Source organism: Alexandromys fortis, unplaced genomic scaffold (assembly GCF_014885135.2).
Source record: "Alexandromys fortis isolate MF-2015 unplaced genomic scaffold, M_Fortis_MF-2015_v1.1 scaffold_160, whole genome shotgun sequence".
NCBI lineage: Eukaryota > Metazoa > Chordata > Mammalia > Rodentia > Cricetidae > Alexandromys > Alexandromys fortis.
The window spans coordinates 3,422,370-3,444,541 of NW_026068035.1; the positions used below are offsets into that span (position 1 = coordinate 3,422,370).

The window sequence follows — 22,172 nt, forward strand, 5'->3', positions numbered from 1 at the left end:
TCTGACAAGCTCATTAACAGGGGAAATAAAAAATGAATGAGATAAAATTTAATAGGAAAAAATTGTAATCTATATTTTAAAGAATTAAAAAACCCTGAAGATTGCAATGCATCAGGGAAATGAATACCAACGACCACATGGAAAATGTAGGGACCTGGGTTGGACAAAGATGGGGTCATCTGCAGGTGTGCTGGGTGCCAGGGAAGGGTAATGAGTGCTTTGGCTGAGTACACAGAAAAGTGAGGGAGACAGGTTAGGTCCAGGGCATGGTCACTGTGACCCACAAACTTGACACAAGGCAAGGGTCTGAAAGCTGGACCTGGACCTTTCCTACCAGGAAGAACAGCACAGGGCCAGAGAATAAGAAGCCCAGACATCACCTGGAACCCTGTATCCCTGTGAGAACTGGACCAGCTGGGCACTGGCTGCCAGCTTCCTGAGAGCTGCCCGGCATCTCAATCTGCTTATCATTGCATCAAAGGCATCCCCAGCCTGCCCTGCCTCTGTCGCCACAAGTATCCAGAGGGCTGGCCGGGAGCACCTGTCCCCAGAGACAGAGTGTGTTGACAAGTGGGACTGCCTCAAAGCGCACAGGTCCCAAAAGCAGTCATTTCCTGCGGAACATGTGGCCTTCTAGAGATAGCAGTGCCTGGGCTCCTGAGCTCTACACCCAGTGAACGGTTTCCAGGGAGAAAATCCCTCTCTTGCAGGCCTGGTGCAGGACAGAAGCTGGAAAAGGGCATTGCCATCTCCACGCAAACAATGACACAGCGGCCACAAGAGGCCTCCTGCCACCAGATCCATATAAGGTCCCTATCAGAGCGCGAAGCCCACACCTCCTGCTTGACGCGTGCCTCCAGAATCCACAGTTGGAACTTGTCCATAGACTGGAAACTCAAACCTCATCCTCCCAATGTCTCTGGAGTTTGTTTGGAAGAGCTTTGCTTCCTTCTCTTGGGGCATGGGTATGTAGGAGTCTGTTCGAGCATCTCAAATGGCACACGGTGTGAGTTCAAGGGAGTGAGCCCCTTACTTGGTATGAGTGACTGTGCGGGTGTGTGTAAGAATGAGTGTGCCATGCCAGTGTGTCTGATTGTGTGCACTAGAGAGCACCCTGTTAGCTCCCTAATGTGTGTGATCAAGTGCTATGCATAAACCATGAGTGTGTGCCTTGTGCTTGTAGGAGTGCCCTAGGTTGTAGACGGATGGTGAATGGGTGCACTAGTGAGCATGGGAGTTCATATGTGTGCACCTGTGTAGCTCTGTGTTCCTTTCTGAGTGTGGTTGAATGTGAGTGAAGAAGCCCATGTGTTTGGGTGTGTGGGTGCGGAAGTGTACGTCTTTGTCCTTCCATGGTCCCAAGGTCCCGCATGGTGCCCAAAGAAGCCAAACTCGAGCTCCCCCGGCCATGACGGGGGTCCTCGCCCTGGGACCCTTTGGGCACGAGGGGGCGCCTCGCTACCGTAACCGGGACGCGTTGGCCTGGGCGGCCCGGGGGTGGCTCACGGGGCGGTGCCGGACTCTGAGCTGTGGGCTCTGGGGACGCTGCGCTCCGCCCCGAGGAGCCACGGCCGGGCACGCGGAGCAAGCAGCCAGAAGCCCGCGCCGGAGGTAAAGTTGAATTTCCAGTGTGTGACCCAAGTCTGCACCTATCGGCCCTGGGACCGTTCGGGAATAGGGGCGTAGCTGAGAAAGGGGTCCGTGCGGCCCGGCCCGGGTCCGAGCAGAGCGTGGGTACCTGTCCGCGGGCGGCCACCGGAGGGAACACAGTTCAGTTAGGGTAGCTGGCTGCGCTGAGGGCGCCGAAGCCCACAGAGGGGCGCTCGAGGGGTCGGTCCGGGCTGGGGCAAGCGGAGCGGGGTCGCCCGCGCTCCACGCGCTGGAAGCCGGAGGATCGGGCTTGGCCGCGTAGTGCGCTTTCATGGAGGTTCGGGCGGCTGCCGGAGACTGGGTCCTGCTGCCGCCCCGTCTGCCCGCGTCGGTTCTACCGGATCCTGGGTAAGAAGGGGAGAGGAGGGCGCAGGAGGTCTGCACCCGGAAAGGGACCAGGGCTCTCCCGGACAGTCCCGGGCTCGAAGGCTGTGCGCATCGGCTTCGGGGGAGAGGTGACTGGGGCGAGTCCGCGATGCTGGTTCCCTTTTCTGGTCCGAGACGGTGATGTGAACGCCCACCCACCCACCGCTTACACGCGCAGTCGCGCGCACACGCGCCTTGCACGCTTGGCTGTCCTGTCCCTCTCTAACCTACCAGGGCACCGGCTTGAATAGGATGCGGGGCGGGGGCGGGTATCGACTTCCACACTCCGAATTCTGCGAAGTCTCTGTCCTCCCCGGCTCGGACAGCTACCTCTGGTCGGGACAGTGGCCCTGAGAGTGAGGAGTGTTGGGCGCTGAGGGGCTCTGAGCCTGGGCAATTGTATGTGGAAGGTGAGCTGGTTCCTTTACGCCCTGGAAGATTGTCCAACCTCGCGATTTTGAGGGCACCCTACACATGTTTGCCATCGAAGGATTTCAGAGTTTGGAAGCCCCTAGGTCTCAGTCGAGTTCTGACTCTTGAAGCACTGCCCCGCGAGGAAGCACTGAGATCATGTGCTGTCCTCGGAACATTTTTGGTCACGTCCAAATTCGCTTGCTCTTGGACCCTGGAGTTTAGAAGCTCAGAAGCAGCCTTGTCCTTGGCCCTTGGAGGCCCTAGAAATCCTCTCTCGCAGCCTCTGTCCTCCTTTGTCTCTCCTTTGCCCTTGGCTAAAAAAGGCCAGGGTAGCTTCCGGAGCAATGGCATGCTGTGAATAATGGATTTTGATCCAGTCTGGAACTCTGGGAGTGATTAAGTCGTGGCTCACACTGTGGCCCTGCCCTTGGGTCAGTTAAGTACCCCACTCCACCTACCCCAACAGGAATTTGTCTTCAGCAAGTGGTTTTCATTTCCACTGTTGGGGGTGGGGAGGAATCCATAAGCCTCAAAGGCAAGAGGACTGTCCTCTTCCCTCTAGGGCCATGCAGGACTTTCACTGACCTTTGATGGATTGGGTAGGTAGTCACTGGCCTCTCACCGGCTTGGGTAGGTTGTCAGTGGGATTGCTGTGTCCCTTATGTTATGACTCCCGGGAGGGGGGGTTGTTGCACATTCAGGGGTGAAACCCACTTCTTGGGGGACCCCTCTCTGTATGGTCTACGCAGACAAAGAGGCACACACTCAGTGCTGTCTAGAGACGATTCTCGTTTCTGGGTCTTTTTAGGGAGACCAATGACAGCTTCCCAAGGGCAGTGCCAATTTATACACTCCATTTCGAGTTTTCACACCCCCCACCTTGAAGTTGCCATAATTTAAACAAAACAAACAAAACAAAATAACAAAACTAAGTTGGGTGTTTGTGGAGGCAAGGGGGGAGAGGAGAGCGAGTTCCTAGTTGACACAGAGCCGAGCTGTGTGGTTTCCTTTCCCAGTGCCTGGCAGAGCCATGCGTGGGCCAGATGCTCAGAAAATGTGTGCTGGTTGATTAATTGTTTGAGTTATAATTAAGAGGCTCTACCTAGTGTATGGCTGGGAGAGGCATTATCATAATTACAGGTGTGTGTGCCGTAATTAGTAGGTCCCATAAAACACATAGGTTGATAGGAAATGATAAAATGTTGGGGTTTGCCCTGGCAAGTGCAGGTCCTAAGCTCCTGGGAGTTGGAGGAGGATGGGTTGAGGCAGATATGATGAAGCCCGGGATCCTCCCTTCCCCTTCTACTGGGCTGGTCTTCTGGACGAAGTGTGTCTCACCAGGCACCCAAAGGGCAGGGCAAGCCATGGGATGCCCGGAGAGGAGAGTGTTGTCAGCTCGGAAACCCTGTGCAGATTATGTGGGAGCAGACTGGAGGGGAGCAGATGTGTGGCACTGAGCGTGGAGGTACTGAAGGTGGGCGGATCTGAATGATGAAGCTGGCCTCTGGTTCAAAATGGCACTTGGGGGCTGGAGATCTGAGTGCCTGCCCACTGATGGTTGTTTGGTGAGGAACAGAAACATTTAGAGCTAACGCTATCAAGGGACATTGAAAAGGGTGGGGTATCAGGGAGCTCCCCACTGCTAGAGTGGGAGTATCTGACTGAACAGAGACTGCCCTCAGATGGCCCCAGCGCCATGTTGCTAGGGGCTGGTTTGCTGAAGCCTCCACAGTGGCTGACAGCTACTGAGCCACAGCTGACTTGCAGCCCCCGAGAGGCAGAGTCAGAAGTCCCTTTAACAGGGGATTCATCTTCACCTTCCAGAACTTGAGGGTACTTGGGATCCCTTTCTGTGACAAGAACCCCAGCAGTCTCTCGAACCCATCAATTTCCTTAAGCAGAATTCCAGAGGTTCCTTTTCCCAGTCAGGCCAGGAAGTGAGCCAGTCCTTTACCATCCAGACACCATCTACAGACACTAACATCTCCACTGAGATGGGGGGAGATATGATGGGGCTTGAGGGGGTGATCCTCTCCCCCTCTCTCCTAAACAGCTTCGAAGAAGACACTTGAAAAGCAGCCATCCATCCAGTTAGCGGTCACCTTCCCCTGAGGACATGGGTATAGCGGATATGGGGCTCCGTGTCCACAGATGTGGGGCAGTCTGCAGGGTTCATGTCAAACTCGGTCCCTGAACCGGAGGCTGTACCACAAGACAGCGCTGTACTCTAGCTTCAGGGAGATTTGCCCATGTAGTAAAACACAAACCACAGCTCGTTAGAAATACCCAACATTTTGATTTGATTGCGAGTTTAGAGAAAGTCGGATTAAAATGCGAGTGTGCTACAGACAATTTTGTGTTGCTTCCTTCCCTGTAGAGTGGCAGACACACCAGCAAAGCAGAGGCCTGGCTCCAGTGGCTCCAGGGTCTTGGACAGAGCTTCTCTCTCTCTCTCTCTCTCTCTCTCTCTCTCTCTCTCTCTCTCTCTCTCTCTCTGTCCCTGTCTCTCTCTCTGTCTCTGTCTCTCTCTCTGTCTCTCTGTCTCTCTCTCTGTCTCTCTCTGTCTCTCTCTCTCTGTCTCTCTCTCTCTCTGTCTCTCTCTCTCTCTCTGTGTGTCTCTCTCTCAGCATGCCAGTTTCCTCCACCAAGGCAGCTCCCTGAGATCTGGGCTCTAGTGAAGAAGGCAGGGTGCAGGCTGCAGCCCAAGAACTCAGTGACTTCTGGATACTCTCAACCCCCTTAGACATTTGAATAGCGGCGTTTAGATGTTAGACTAGACCCGAGTGGTGCCTTGAATTGGAAGGCTAGAATTCAGAGGCTCCGCTCAGCCTCCAAATCCTCTGGCTGATGTGAATACGGGGGCAGTTTTAGCTGAATTCCATCCCTAAGAGGCAGATTTATTTTTGTCAAGGCTTGGCTGTGGTGGGAAGGACTGTGGGATCCACTTGTGCCTGACTCTTTGCCTCGCTCTCCCAGTGGCTTCCTAGCTGTGAAAACTTCCTCTGCTGGGCATCTCGGGGTTCTGTGCCCACTGTATTCACATATCATTCTACCTCTCAAGCAGAGGGTCTTTCAGACAGCTTGGCATGCATACCACGTGGCCGTCCCTGCCCTGCGTTGTAGAGATGGGGATGCTCTAGTTTGGTGGTGAAGATAGAGCCTGGGAATGTAGATGAATATGGATCCTAAGTCAGTCTGCCTGTGTGTGTCTGTGTGTGAGCGTGTGTGTGTCTGTGTGTAGATCTAAGTCTTCCAGAGTGTGTGTGTGAAGGTCAGAGAATAACCTCGGCTATTAGCCCTTACTTTCCACCTTGTTGGAGTCAGGGTCTGCTGTACGTCACTGGCACTTGAGTCTCCGGGGCTTCTTCAGCCTCCTGTATCAGAAGACAAGGCTCCTCATGTATTACCCTGGCTTTTTACACAGGAAGCTTGTATGGGATGGACTCCCTTACCATGTGGTATGTCAGCATCTTTAGTCTCTACATCTTCACTATGTGATTATTGTGGAAGTCATCCGGGTCCCTCTGCAGTGTTCCTCAGGGGAGGGGTTGCCTCTGACAGCAGTTCCCTGTAGATGGAGCTGGTTGTGGTCTCCACCTGTGTTAACAGAGACAGGCTTCGGTCACCGATTTGATGTCACTGAACTTGGAGATGATCTTGATGTCTCTCTGCCATCTGTTTTCTTTGACACAGCTCTGCCATAAGCTTCTCCCCAGATCACTTTCTGCACCCACCATGGCTGGCCACATGCTGCCTGTCTTCCAGAGCCATAGCGGACACTCTGGTGCTTGGTGGCTTCACGGCCGTGCAGTGTGTGCCAGGTGACCAAAGTGAGCTCAGTGAGCGGATGCACCCAGGTATGAGCTAGAAGCTGTGCTTGGATCCGTGTGCTCGAACTGGGGAAATGCCTCGACCGCTAAAACCCAGGCTTTCATTGCATAAACAAAGAAATGCGCATGGGTGCGTACCTACACACGTGTACGCATGCGCACACTCGCGAACACAGGCCTGGTGGGTGGGGCTGATGTGAAGGCCTCGGAAGGGGGTGCAGAGAGCCTGAGCTGCATGCTCTGTGTTTGCCAGCATCTCTCCAGGCTATATTTCCAGAACAGAAGATAGCATAGCTGTTAGTCATCTTTTATAGCAATGCTATAACAAGATATCTGAGGTAGGCCACTTTATACGCACTAGATGATCTTTCTGTTTTTGCTTTCTGGCTCGCTGTCCCAGAGAGATATGGTCCGTCATGCTAAGGGAAGACATGACAGCCAACAGGGAAGAAAAGGTGGCAAGGTCAGGATGCTGGCGGGTCGCGTTATAGCCGTACTTTGGGAGCAGAGTACGAATAGGTAGTAGTGGGGACAGGATATGGAATCCGAAAGCCTGCCCCCGACGACTCACTCCAGCAAGGCTCCATCTTCCAAGGTCTCGCTCTTGTCTTTCCCCAAAGCACCAACAGCCGGGGACCAAGAGCGCCTCTGGGGGACATTCCCCAATCCCATGTTCAAACCTCCTTATTTCCTCTCCTGTGAACCCATCAGGATCCAGCCACAGTTCCACCCTGACGACTCCATCTAATCCAAATACCTCTCAAAGACTCTGCCCCTAGACACACAGTGGGGGTAGCAGTTCACCTCCTTAATACAATAGCCTTTGGGGGCCTAAACTCCTGAATGGGTTAAACCATATTCGAAACCACAGAGGGTGATGAGCATGGTGGTGCATGCCTTTAATCCCAGCGTGGGAAGGCAGAAGCAGGCGGATCTCTGTGTGTTTAAGATGGTAAGAGCCTGTGGTAGTTTGAATGTAATTGGCCCCCATAAACTCATAGGGAGTGGCACTATCAGGAGGTGTGGCTTTGTTGGAGTGGGTATGGTCTTGATGGGGGAAGTGGGTCACTGTCAGGGTGAACTTTGAGGTCTCATATATGCTCAAGCCACATGCAGTGTCTCAGACCCACTTCCTGTCGCCTGCGCGTTAGGATATAGGAATGTTAGTTCCTTCTCTAGCACAATGTCTGTCTGCACACCATCATGTCACGCCATGATGATAATGGACTGAATCTCTGAAAGTGATGCATGTATAAATATGTGTGTGTGTATGAGATCACTTGGATGTATATATATATATATATATATAAAAATATAAAAATAAAAATATATATATATATATATGCCATTTGTGGAGGCAGTATGAGCAGGTTAATTGTTGGGAGATGGTGAAGGCCAGAGGGTGACATCAATTGTCTTCCTCTACTGTAATTTTTGGGGGGGCTAGACAGACTTGACAGCAAACCCTTAGGATCTGTCTGTCTGTCCCCTCCCTCCAACCAGTATTAGGGCTATGGCATACTACCTCATTTTCTGTGTGAGCTGGGGATCCAAACTCGGGTCCTCATACTCACACAGCAAACCCTTTATCCACTGAGCCATCTCTTCAGCCCTCTGATGCCTTTTAAGATAAGTGCTGATAGGATTCACCCTTGCTAGGAGGAAGCTGGAGAACACTGGCTGCTTCTCCCTCCAAGCGTTAATCCTCTCTTGCTGTCTCCCGGGCACAGCTTTTAGACTGTGTAGTGACTTTCTTCAGGCTGACACAGAGGCCAGGTATGCGCATCTCCCCTAGCAAATTAGTGAGAAGGAAAACACGTCCCTTTCTTCCTTGTTAGCTCAGGGCAGCCGGCTTTTAGCTGTGTGCCTCAGCTCAGGGCTAGAACAACAAAATTAATAAGTGAAATGTTTCTGCCATTTTCTTCCCACTTGTCCTCAAGTATCCAGAGACTGTTCAGGGTCTTGCAGTTCCAGCAACAACGGAGCCCTCCTCTGTGTTGAGTAAATCTGAAACCTCTGCCCTCAGACTCAGACCCTCAGAACTGGAGAGGTGCCCAGCCAGGTACGCAGGTCTCCTGTCCGGGTTGGCCCCGAGGTTAGCCGTGGAATGTTTGCACACCCAACACTCAGACATCACTTGTGTCTCTAGACATCATCGTAATGAGATGTCATCAAAACCTGAGGTTGGGATGTTTATCTATAGACAAGAAACCAGTGTTACTGAGGGGCATCCGGACCCAAGTGACTGCCAGCCCTTTTTTGCTTCAGGTCCTTGTGGCTACTTAAAATACTACTTCAGAAGCCGGGCGGTGGTGGCGCACACCTTTAATCCCAGCACTCGGGAGGCAGAGGCAGGAGGATCTCTGTGAGTTCGAGACCAGCCTGGTCTACAAGAACTAGTGCCAGGACAGGCTCCAAAACCACAGAGAAACCCTGTCTCGAAAAAAAAAAAAAAATACCACTTCAGATAGTGGAAGAGCAACTGCACTCACCTAGCCCAGAATTTAACCAGCTGCACAGTTGCCGTACATTTCTAGAAGCTTCCTTCAGCGAAGTTTTAAACTCCTTTTATCCATGTGATTCTGGGTTCAATGGAGCCCTTGGGCTCTTCCCAAGGTTTTCACCTCCTGCGTGTCACCTGCACATCCTCACAATGGTCATGTGACTGGGCTCGGAACAGAGAAGCAAGCCCCTTACTCTCTGCGGGGCTGAAGGAAGACAGAGACAGCTTTCTGCCTGAGTCAGGGGAAGGAGCTTCCAGAAGTTCTGTTAGAGCCCTGATCTCATATGGGAAGATTTCCTGTCTATCTGAGGGGGAGCTGTGTTTAGTTTCCTCGGCGTGTAATTAGTGCACAAAATGTGCTTTATTATATAATGCACTTTTTAAATCGTATTCATGGCTCCCAGTTACCCCCTTCTGCACCTCCCCTTCCAGTCCCTTTCCTCTAGGCCTCTTTCGACTTTCATGTCTTCTTTATGTAAATCTATCACAATCCGAGGTTTTTTTTTTTTAAATAGGAACTTAGAAATAGCCTAAGAGATAAAAGGAAGCACAAAGGGGACAAAGGGAATTTTTTTTAAAAGAATAGTTGAAAAAGAGGGAGGGCTGGCATAGGACAGGGCAGGAGGATCAGGAGTTCAAGGCCACCCTTGGCTGAGGAGTGAGTTTAATCTCCTATTGACTCCAGTTTTGTTGTCCTTCTACCCCTGGGTGTTGGGCCACCTGCTGGCATGTGCTCAGCTTGCCAAGAGCCACATTAAAGTAAGCTACCTCTCTCTTCCCCAAACCGTCAGCTGTCCCTAGTCCCTAAACTAGGAGTGGGGGCTCACGGGCCACGTCTCGCTCCATGCTGCAATGTCGCCTGCCCTCAGTCTTGCGCAGGCAACAGAGCTGCTGCGTTCTTGGGTTCAGCGGTCCTGACACATTCGGAAGACGCGGTTTCATTCCCATCACCCCTGACCTTTGGCTCTTACCATCTTTCAGCCCCTTTTTCCGTGCTCCCTGAGCCTTGCAGAGGAGGTGTGATAGAAACATGTCCCATTTGTCATTGAGCTCTCCACAGACACTCCTCTGAACTGTGACCAGTCATCAGTGTCTGTCCATGTTAACCCCCCCTCAGCCGCACAAAGAAACTTCTCTGCTGAGGTCTGAGGTCAGTGCGGATATGGGAGTAGAGCTATCTGAGTTTGCAGGGCCTTTCTTTATTATGTCAGTTCAGCAGATTAATGGTAGTTGCTTCACGATTTGAGCAGCTTTATAATGCCAGGCATATGTTCCCTCTGCTGGAGCAGGCCTTAGGGCCAATCAGAAGGCGGTTGGTTACCCTCAAGACGTCTGTGCCACTGTGGCTCCCCATGGGCTTATCTCACAGTAGTAATCACTGCAGTTCACACGGTTCAGCTGAGTAAGACTGCTCGTTGATCACTTCTCCACCGCCGCCGCCTACATATAGCACCTCCCGGTGCTATGCAAGCTAGTCAGCAGGGAACATGTTTCTAGGTCAGTACCAACTGGATTTCTCCACGTCTTATGACTATTGGGTTCCTTATCTTCAGCAATATTGTGAAAACGGCTATCCTTCTAAAAGCAATCCATAGATTCAATGTGATTCCCATCAACATTTCAATGCAGTTCTTCACAGAATTTTCTTTCTATTCTTAAAGTTTATATGGAAGCACAAATGAGCCCAGGTAGCAAGCAAAACAAAACAAAAACAATCCTGAACAATATAAATACAGCAGAAGGTATCACCACCATGCCCTGTTTCAAGTTACGCTACAAAACCATAGTACTACAAACAGCATGGTACTAGCACAAAATAGACTTGATGGACAATGGAAGGCCATTGAGGGCTCAGTTATGAGTTCATGCAGCCTACTTGAGTTTTGACAAAGATGACAAAAGCATGCACTGAACAAAAGACAGCATCTGGACCCAATGCTGTTGGGAAACCTGTCATCTTGCACACAACCAATTCCAACGGATCAGAGATCTCAGTTAGACCCGGAACTCTGAAACTTCTAGAAGGAAGAGCAAGGAGTGCTTGTCAACATTAGGCTTAGTAAGGATTCCTGGACAGGACTCTGGTTGCTCAGGAAATACTACTCCAATTAGTAAGTGTAACTGCATTAGGTTACAAAGTTTCTGTGCTGTAAACAATACTGTTAGTCAGCTGAGGAGGCCGACTGTAGGGTGATAGCTAAACCCGAGTGATGGAGGATTAGTGTCTACAAAACACAAGAAACTCAAAAATCAAACACCAAGAAAACAACTCAGTTAAAAAGGAGAGTATTGAAATGAACAGTAAGTTCTCAGACAAAATACAGATGGTTAAAAATTGTTTTAAAGTTGGTCGGTGGTGGCGCACACCTTTAATCCCGGCACTTGGGAGGCAGAGGCAGGTGGATCTCCGTGATTTCAAGGTCAGCCTGGTCTACAGAGTTCAAGGACAGCTAGGGCCACACAGAGAAATCCTGTATCGAAAAACTGAAAAACAAAATTGTTTTAAAAAGTGTTTGCCATCCTTAGCCATCAGGAGAATGCAAATGCAAATTGCTTTGAGATTTTGTATTACTGTAGTTAGAATGTCTAAGATTAAGAAAGCTAAAGACAGTAAATGCTGGTGAGGATGTAGGGGACAGAGAACCCTTGTGCATTTTGCATTGGTGGGAGTGTGAATTGGTGCGGACACTGGAAAGCGGTCTGGAGTTCCTCAGAGAACGATAAACAGATCTACCATGTGACCCCACTGAAATACTCCTGAGAGTCAAAGGACTCTCACCTCCTACTACAGAGACACGTGCTCATCCATGTTCATAGAAGCTCTATTCATAACCCGTCCATACTCATCATCCAGCAACTGGTGAATGGATGATGATATCATGTGACCTCTATGCAATGGGATTTTATTCAGCTGTTAGAAAAAAATGAAATTTCAGGTAAATGTATGGAACTGGAAAACAGACTAAATGAGGTAGCACAGACACAGGATGATAAATGATGCCTATGAAATAGATTAATTTTAAATAAGTGTGAGCCAGAGGAAAAAGTCAAAAGAATTATCGTTTTGCAGAGGTCTCACAAGGTAGCCCAGAATGTCCTCTAACTAACTATCTTCTCACCTCATCCTCCTGAGTTTACAAGCATGACCTACAATCCCTGGTTTCAGAGGAAATTTCTAAAAATACGTATAACTAAATGAAAATTAAAATACAACAAATCAAAATATTTACGACAGAACTGGAGCACTTGGGAAACTTAACATCACCAGATGCTTACAGCAGAAATAGAAAAGAGTTAAAGCCAGTGATTTACATCCAGATTTGAATCAGATCTTTTAAAACTCCTAGAAAAGAGATGCCCTGCACTCAGGGTCGGAGAGATTTTTTTCATGGAGAATTCTACCAAATGTCAGAAGAAGAGGGAACGTCCCCTAACTCACTTGGTGAAGTTACAGTTACCTGGTGGCCACATGAACAGACAGAATAGAAACAGCAAACTGCAAATAAAACCCTCCGTGAGTGCTGTCTTGGTTTGGGTTTTATGGCTGTGAAGAGACACCATGACCATGGCAACTCTTATAGAGAAAACATTTAATTGGGGTGGCTCATTTACAGTTTCAATGATTCGGTCCATTATCATCATGGTGGGGAGCATGGCAGTGTGCAGGCAGACATGGAGCTGGAGCCGAGAGTCCTACATCTTACAGACAACAGGAAGTCAACTGAATGTCACACTAAGGGAAGCCTGAGCATGCTTAAGGCCCTGGGACCAATCCTAATACCACAGAAATAGGGGAGAAGATATCCAAGAGGCACCTGAGTTGAAAGTCATACCCTGTTCATGGATTAGAAGACTGGTGCTAGTGTTGGTTCCCAAACTGATGTAGGTTCAGCACAACCTGTGGGAACATTCCCACAGTTTTCTAGAGGAACTGCACATATGCATATTAGCCTCATTCTGAAGCTCATAGGGAAAGTAGGCGTGCCTTAACAGCCCAAAGAACCCCACAAAGGCTAATAGTGGCTGGAGTCATTCTGGTCATATTTGTCCTTCCTCTCCAGCTACCATTATCCAGACAGTGCTATTGATTGTGTCCTGGAGGGGTATACAGATCAATGACAGGACACAGAGCCTATATATTATGCCCAGCTGAGTTTTGGGCTGTTTCAAAGTCAGTTCAATGGCAAGTCAGTTCAATGGTGGACCATCTCAGTACAAGATGCTGGAGCAATTGGTCATCTGTAAAGCACTGGGCTGACCCTCACCCTAGGCCTGGCAGCAAGCAGCACTCTGAAGTCTGGTGCACAAACCTCTGTATGACTAGGAAAACATCTTTCTGATCTAAAGTAGGCAAAAAAAAAAATCTTAGGTTTAAAACCAAGACCCATAAAAGACAAACCGGATACATGAGACCTTATTAGAATCAAAGACTACCCTACAATGACCCTTTTAACAGTGTGGACGGAAAACTACAGAGAAGGAGGATATATTTGCAAGCCGTACATTCGTGAAAGAAAACAAGAATATGAAGAATCAATAATCTGTCAAGGAATTCCAATTAAAACTAGGCAAAATATGAGAGCAGAAGAGGAAATCCAGATGATAAATAGTCATGACAACATATTCCACGTCATTAATCTTCAGGGATGTGGAAATTAAACCACAGTGCGATGTATCATGGTGCATCTATCAAAACGGCTACAGTAAACATACTGGCAACACCAAACGCTGACAGAGGGGCAGGGGAGCTATTGCTCACACAGGCTGGTACAGCGCCTGTGGAAAACCACTTAGTGTTTTTGTTATAACAAGACAAAACCAAAAAAACTGAAACAACTAAAAAAGCATATAACTACAATATGGTTTAGCGTTGTAATCACTATCTTGAAGTAGAAACAGGACCAACATGAATGTCTAGTGAGTGAAGGCACTTCTGCTAAGCATGGTAGTCTGAGGGGGCTCCCCAGGACCCCCACGCGGAAAGAACAAGTGTACTGTCAGACCGTTCTTTGGCTTCCTCATGCATGCTGTGGCATGTGTGTGTGTGCGCGCGCGCCCGCGTGCACGCATGTGTGTGTGTATGTGTGCATGCCCCCCCCACATACACACACATATACACATATAATTTTTAAACTTTCAAAGGAGGGAACACCGTACAAAGCCTAGCCATAGGTTTCCACAGTGCAAACATGTTCCTAAGAAACCCAGATGATCTTCAAGAGGCGATGGTTAGCCAGGGTGCTGTGACTGCGCCTTCCACCCTCCTTGCCTTTCTTTTCCCTTGCTCCAAGGATCCTCCTGGAGCAGCCGCCTCCCTTCATCCCTGATTCTCCTTTCCTGTCGCCTGGAGATTATTAATTAAGATTCTTTCAATTTTCTGAGCAAAGTTGGTGTGTGAATGAGGCGTTTGTGTAATTCTCTCTCACGGTTTTTCTTCCAGAAGTGGATAATGGGCTCGTTTCAAATTGAATTAAGAGATAATTAACACACGTGCAGGCACAGACAGGAGAGTAATGTCTCTCTCTCTCTCTCTCTCTCTCTCTCTCTCTCTCTCTCTCTCTCTTTCTCTCTCTCTCTTGTGTTAAATTGTTCCTACAAAGGCTTGGCTGTGGGCCTGACCAGGGGGATATAAAGAAATGGCCCCCGAGCCTTTCCTACATAGACCATGGGGACCCTTGGAGAGCACGTGAGCTGGAAGGGACACAGCAGCCCTGGTGGCATCTGGGCCACTAGGAAGGTGATGAGGACCCAGCCTCACCAGGTCTAGCATTCCGAGTTAGCTGGTGTATCCCCAGGAGAGCATTGCCTGAAGGCTTCCAGGGAGGTAGCTAAAAGGCATGTGTCACCCACTGCCGCACAGTTGTCACCCCCTCCTGTTGTCCTATCACACCCTGTTGTCACATAGTGATGACACCCTATTGTTGCATGCTCTCAACAGACTGGCATGACTTGTCACTGTTCCTGTGCTGGCCCCAGACCACTCACTCACAGCCTGCGGAGGAGACACTGGGGACCATTCCAGTAGCTCTGGCAGTTCCATACTCCTTGCTCTACTTTTGACAACTTCCCTCTTGACCTTCTGAGGGTTGAAGGAGGCCTCATCCCCCAGTCAACATCTCCCCCATCCAGAGACTCCTTGGCTTACCCCACCATGCTTAACCCAAGACTATGTGTCTCATTCCCACTTATGAGCCGGTTAGAAGCCGCGCAAGGCAAGGTGGCTTCAGGTCATCACCAGGTAACCATTTCCAGTTCTTTCCTGGAAGGCATGGGGCAGCTGAAGCGGGGGAGGGAGTCTGAGCCTTTCCAGGACCCATAGCCTCCTGAACCCCCCTCCCCCCAGTTTACCAACTCCTTCTTTAGGTCTCTGCTCACTTCCGCCAGGACAGATTGTCCCCTCCTCATTTGGGAATATAATGAGGCCAGAGTTGCTGCTCAGGCACCTTCTGCCAGACCCCAACTGTTCCCCTGGGCCACCACAGGATCAGCTTCTCAGAGAAGGTATAATTGAGGCATGTTCCAGGAAGAGGCCCCTCCGAGGAAGCATCTGGCTTCCTCCTGGAAGGCAGGCAGTCTATGGCATCTCTGGTATGGTGGCCAGGAGAGCCTCTGCTCTGGTCCTGATGATCAGACCTGACTCATCTCAGACCACATTCAGCTGTAAAAGCCTCAGCTGATGAGACAGGAGCATGGTTCGGACATACAAGCTACAAATCCCATCCCCACAGGAAACAGTATTTCTTCCAGAAAAAAAAAAATGTGTTTTCTAGTCCTGAACATCTAAGCAACCCACACACAAATTACCCAAAGGCGTGGGCAGGAGTTCCACTGGGGCCCTAATTATACCGTACAGCATGGGGGAGTGTCAGGTGCTTCTGTGATGAGCGCTGCAGGGCCCATCAGGCAGAGCTCAGCTCTGGCAATGATCCTGGGCTCAAGCCTCTGCCAGGCAACCCGCTTCCACCCCCAGAGTGCCCAATGCTGCTCCCCAGGCTGCCGGATAGAGCCTCAGAGCCCAGCCAGCAGAGACCGCCACTCTAGAGTCCACCTGTCCTGTGCTTCTTCATAAACTGTGTGTAGATATGAGTGACAGACTGACATTTTAGCCATCTTAGTGTATGGTTTAGTAGCACCAATTGCATTCACCATGTCATGCGGCCATTACTTCCACTCCAAATTTTCATTACTCTAAACAGAAACAACCCCAACCCCACCACACACACACGTTACCATACGTTCTAATCGTTCCATCTTTATAACTTGGCCTGGTCTAATTCAGGGCTTCTTAAGCTTTTCCCATTTGCAATCCCTTCTCACCCGGAAAATTTTTATGTGACCCTGGATATATATATATACACACACACATACATACATACACACAGTAGGTATAGAGATAAAACATTTACTGATAATCATACTGAATTTAAAAAAAGATTCTTTGGCGTGTGTGTGTGTGTCTATCTATACACATCTGTATTACTGGTTTTGTGTGTCAACTTGGCACAAGCCAGAGTCATCAGAGAGAAGGAGCCTCAGTTGAGGAAATGCCTCCATGAGATTCAGCTGTAAGGCATTGTCTCAATTAGTGATCAATGCGGGAGGGCCCAGCCCACAGTGGGTGGAGCCATCCCTGGGCTAGTGGTTCTGGGTTCTATAAGAAAGCAGGCTGGGCAAGCCATGCAGAGCAAACCAGTAAGCAGTGCCCCTCTATGGCCTCTGCATCAGCTCCTGCCACCGGTTCCTGCCCTGTTTGAGTTCCTGTCCTGATTTTCTTCAGTGATGAGCAGCAAAGTGGAAGTATAAGCTGAATAAACCCTTTCCTCCCCAGCTTGCTTTTTGATCATGGTGTTTCGTCGCAGTGATAAAAACCCTAGCTAAGACAACATCTAATGTTCACCATGAACTGAAGATGAAAGCAAACTTGCATATTACTGTGATAGAGAACTTTTATTTTTACAGAAAGGTTGAACCTTGCCTGAATATATGACTGTGTGGGTTGCGGGGCATCGTCGGTGTTTTTCACAGTTGACTAATGTTTCAATCTTATAGTTAACAATGTTGAGAATGCTACTTAATGTAAACATATAGTACAAAATGACAGTGTATGTTTAGGAACCATTCAAAAGTTGTCGGAAATGTTGTGCTAATCTCAAGCCAAAGTTCATTTAATGGCTTTTTTCTTTAAATAAAATTTAAGTCAGCAGCTCAAATGCTGACTTTTTAAATTAAATATTCTAACACAGCAGAGTGTCAGGGTATTCTAACATTCTCGGGAATAGTGGCAGGAATATATTGAAAGTCTCTTTCTGTGATTAGACCATTATATTTCTGGAAGAGTGGAGAGCATCGCATGTACAGTTAAAAGCCTGCAATTCATAGCACAGAATGGTCTTGAATCTGAGCCAAGGTGTTTTAGGTGGTGCTTATTGGTACTGTGTGGCAGATTGGCACGCACAGTGCAGAGTGCGTGTGTTGAACACTTAGGCTGCACTAAGGCTGCAGAAATGAGCGGTCCTGGAAATGGCTTGGATTCGTGTCTTGTTTGATTTTGTTAATATTTGCCATGGTTTGTGAATTTAGAAATCTCTTCCTGTTGTCAAATGTTTCACGGCACCCCTCCCCCACACATTGTTACGTGAGAAATGGTGGCCCTCAGTTAAAGACGCTGTGCTCTCTTTAACATGTGCGTAGTTCACGTCCTGAAGCCGTACACGGCGTGAGGCTGGACCTTCTGCACGTGGATTTCCCCTTTTCCCGCACCATTTGTGCAGGCAACTCCTTGCTGACATTCTATACTCTCCTTCCCAAGTGTGCTGCCCGTAGACAGCAGGATCTATGTCTGGGCTCTTTGTACTATTGTGTTAGTATATATGGTCCCACACTGTCAAAACTGCTATAGTTTTTTAGATCCTTTGGCAACTGGGCAGGATTCCAGTGTGGTCTTTCCATGCCAGAATATGTGGGCTTCCCACAGGCCACTATGACTCCATATGCATTAAGATTAGCCTTTTCCATTTCTCTGAAACCCTCTGAGATTTTGACGGGCTGTTCTAGAAAGGCCTTGCTTGTGAGGAAGTCCCAGCATGAGCATTTGGGGTGTGAAGACTTAGGTTAACACATCGAATTCTGACTCGGGGTGCTTTTCTTTCCAGGACCCCAGGGTTTAAGCTGGAAAAGTTAGGTATTTTTAGACTTGCAGAAGAATTGGGGAATGTGTGCCGTTTTCTAAGCCGGTGTCCTCCGGTGCTGGTGTCTCTTCGTGGGATGAACAACACAGTCTGTTCCTCTACTGGCTCACTGTAAGGGCTCTGTCCCGACCTGGGACACATCGTGTTTGTAATTCTTGGTCCCCTGCTTTTCTAATGACTCTGCAGGTTTGTCTGGGTCTTTACGATCTTGACATTTTAAAAGGGAGCCTCTTCTCAGCCTGGGGGGCCTTTTTGGCTTGACGAGGACCTTCAGTCATAGATTTTGTCTTCGTGCCCACTGTTCCTAATGATCATCTGGTAACTGGAATGCTGTTCTGCCCACAGTTCCCGGGGGCTTTGCGCTTGCCTGGGATGGGTGCTGTCCTGTATGGTCATGTGACTGTGGTTCTGTCTGTGGGGTGGGAACCGGTGACTGACTATAGAGACAGTGGCCTGTTGGATCCTGTCCTCCCTCCCACCTGCAGCTCAGGACCAGTGTGTACAGTGCCTCAGCCCTGGCCACTGCCCTTATACCCACCCAGTGTTCTTTTGCACCAAGGCTTCTCCCTCTGCAATAGTAGTCCCTGTACCTTGCTCTGGGACGGCCAGACCCTCTCCCTATGGGTGCACTGTGTTCCTGTGGGTGCCCATGTTTATCCAGACTCTTTCCTGTGCCAGGAATTGGGATCTTCCTTTTGCTTGCCAGCTAGAGCCGCTTCGCAGTGAAGAGCCCTGTGTGTGCATTTGAGGTTGCTCTGGGGTTCTATCCTAGAGTGGGATGGGCTGAGCACTCCTAGACTTCCTGCAGGGAACTGGGCGCAGAGTGGCCTCACAGCTGAGTGACACCATCCCATGGTAACAAGGGGCTCTTCAGTCATGTGCCAGTTGGCATGTGCCTAAATAGGGGTGAGTACAGACATTTTCATCCAGACACTTGAGGGCCATTTTTATCCTCTGATTGTCCCTCGTTCTCTGTGGAGTTTGGTCCTTAGTCACCCCATTATCAAGAATTCCTCAGGCCGGGCGGTGGTGGCGCACGCCTTTAATCCCAGCACTCGGGAGGCAGAGGCAGGCGGATCTCTGTGAGTTCGAGGCCAGCCTGGTCTACAAAAGCTAGTTCTAGGACAGGAACCAAAAACTACAGAGAAACCCTGTCTCGAAAAAATCAAAAAAAAAATTCCTCAGTGTCCTTTCATGCCTGTACTTTATTACTCAGGTGTCGTCATTCAGAATTAACTTATTTTGTTTTACGGGGAGTGGATAGGATTTAATTTATAATTAATGCCTAAAGGAGAGCATCCTGGTGTGTGTGTGTGGGGGGGTGCTTAGTGGAAAACTCTGAGTTAGGATCAATGGCACCCAGGCAAAAGCTAGGATGGTCACATATGTCTGAAACCCCAGACCTGGGGATGTGGAGACAGGAGGATTGCTGGGGCCTGCTTGCCAGCTGGTCTAGGTGAGCGTGGTGAGCTCCACGTTCAGTAAGATCCCGTCTCAGGTGAAAAAGGTATAAAACTGATAGAACAGGATACTCAGTATCCTCCTCTGCGTGGGTCTTTCAGAAGGGGGAGGGGACATCACAATATCGAGCGGTCTTGTCCAAGAACAGAGGATTGTGCTCCATTGTCAAGTTTGTTCCAACACTGGATGGAACCCAAGCCTTACATATACCCAGCCAGCACTTGACCACTAAGCACACCCCTAGGCCACCTCTGTGTTTCCAGAATGTTGTCAGTTCTCCTTGTTAGAAACTGTGCACACGCCTTGGGAAACTTACTCTTCTGCTGTTGTTGTTGTTATTTTAAGAAGACTTCTTTTCAGTCACCGTGCCCTCTGTTTGTTGATTTCATCACCAGCCATTTTAATAAACTCTTTATTCATTCAAGGCATGTCCCCTAGATCCTTGAGGTCTGCACCCTCTTCCAGTCCTGTCTGTAAACAGAGGTGCTCATGCCTCTCCAGCCCAGCCCAGCCTGCGCCACCAGCTGCTCCTCTGAGGCAGAGGCTTGGCTGCTGCCTCTCAAGCAGTGACAAATGGGGCCAACCCTGTCCCATCCGTTCACTTGCTCTTTGCTTTCATTCCTCCCCATTAGACACAAGAGTGGCTTTAGACCCTGGCGGTTCATCCATCTTGACCCTTGACTCCCTGAGCATTTGGAGAGGGCTTTCTTGGCATCCGTGGAAATAATCATACGTGGCAAGCGACAGAGTGTTGCTCACACTCAGCTGGCACACACTGATGGGCATGTACAGCGGTGTGTTTTTGTTCTTCTGTCCTGTGGGTTCAAGACTTGCAACATGAATATCATCTTTGTTGCTGGGAACTGCAGAAGAAGGGACCAAGCCCAGGACCACTAACATCCTGATGCACTCTGACTCTTAGCTAACCCCAGGCCATCCATAGGCTTCACACCGGACCTCAGGTCATCCACAGGCTTCACACCTGACCCCAGGCCGTTCACAGGCTTCACACCCGACCTCAGGTCATCCACAGGCTTCACACCTGACTTCAGGTTATCCACAGGCTTCACACCCGACCCCAGGCCGTCCACAGGCTTCACACACGACCCCAGGTCATCCACAGGCTTCACACCTGACCCCAGGCCGTCCACAGGCTTCACACACGACCCCAGGATAGCCACAGACTTCACACCAAGGATGTCCATGAGGGTTTGGGTGCATAAGATGACTCATTATCATTTCACAGGGACTACACTCTCCTATAAAAAAAACTGTAAGATGATATTTTCTCTCCTAAAATTGGAATGGTTTCAATCCTTTCTCTTGTTACTAAAATTACCTGTATCTTTTGTTCAAAAGAATCTTAAAGGGAAAAACACAACAGGGAAAAACCAAGGAAGAAGTGAAAATTGCCTGGAATTCCATACCCAATCTGTGTACTACGAAGCTTCTTCGGGTGTCCACTCCTGCCATAAGTGGCTCCCTATGACCTGTGTATCGCCCGAGCGCTGTCTCGGGGCACTGTTCCCACTAGAACCAATGGAAAGACTAAAGAAAATGCGTAGTCTTAAGGGAAGGCTTGGATTTCTGAGTCCATTTCAACTCCATGGGCCTGCCCCCTGGATTGCCTCAAATATTGTCAGGAGGGGGGTCCAGCTGATGTGATGCCTGTGGTCTTGGGGTGCAGGGGCATAAGGGAAGGATTTTGTATTTGCCAAGGGTGACAAATACAAAAACATTGGTACCAAAGTGAGAAGAGTTTTTCTGAGCATAAGCCAAGGTGAAGGAGGCTGATGCTAAGGAAAGGTTAGCAGTTCCAGGTCTGGGGACCATGCATAACCCCTAAAGAGTGTCCCCTGGAAACCAGGCTAACAGGGTGTTGAGAGCCCAGCATTGGCCCTAATACATAGCTACCCACATAGCGCAGTGTGGTCTTCAGAATGGAGCAGCAGACACCCCAGTTTAACACTGTGTGCCTTGCATGTGATGAGGGGCCTGAAATAATTACTCATTTATTCAGTAAAGTTGGAAAAGACATCATCAGTTAAGAACCATAATAACTGTGAAGTAAACTCTCGGGGCTGGGAGATGTCTCGGTTGGTAAAGAGTCTGTCATGCGAGCATGAGGACCCGAGCTCAGATGATGCCCAGAACCCATGTGAAACTGCTCACAGCAGCCCACATCTGCAATCACAGCTCTGCAGAGGAAAGTGTCTCTCTGGAGCTCATGGTTAACCAGCCTAGCCAATCAGTGAGCGCCATGTTCAGTACAAGACCCTGACTCAAAAACTAGAGTGGAGGTCAGGGGAGCTAAAGATGGCTCAGCAGTTAAGAGCACTTGTTGCTCTTGCAGAGAACCCGGGTTCAGTTCCCAGCATTAACGTGGTGGCTCAGAAACATCTGTAACTCTAGTTCCAGGTGACCCAATGCCTTCTTTTGACCGCCATCCATGCCAGACACATACATACATGTAGGCAAAACACCCATGTACATGAGATAAATAGATATTTTTAAATTTTTAATAAATAAACTGGGGAGGAATCAAAGAAATCACCTGATGCTGACCTCTGGCTTCCAAAGATGTGCATCTACCAAGCGTTTGTCCAGACATTCACATAAGCACCTCACGCTCCCGTAAACTTAATGCATAAAATTTAAAAAGTAAAATTTAATTGTCTGAAATGTGTCCTGGTTTTTGGTCATTTTCTGTGAAGTGCTGGGTTTGCTTCTCAGGAACCTGGTTTAATCTGTGTGTGCTGG

The 22,172-nt window shown here is 49.2% G+C and overlaps 1 protein-coding gene across 2 annotated transcripts in view; it reads left to right on the top strand.

Moving 5' to 3' along the window:
• The first annotated feature begins 1,516 nt into the window (after positions 1–1,516).
• The window catches only part of Kcng2 (potassium voltage-gated channel modifier subfamily G member 2), a 65,358-nt gene continuing 44,702 nt past the window's right edge, over positions 1,517–22,172 (top strand). Inside the window, exon 1 of one of the 2 annotated variants that reach the window (XM_050165024.1) lies at positions 1,517–1,611. The gene's annotated coding sequence lies outside the window, so the exon portion shown is untranslated. Of the gene's footprint in view, positions 1,612–1,635; positions 1,999–22,172 lie in introns of those variants that run through there. The other variant, XM_050165025.1, reaches the window with a different exon arrangement.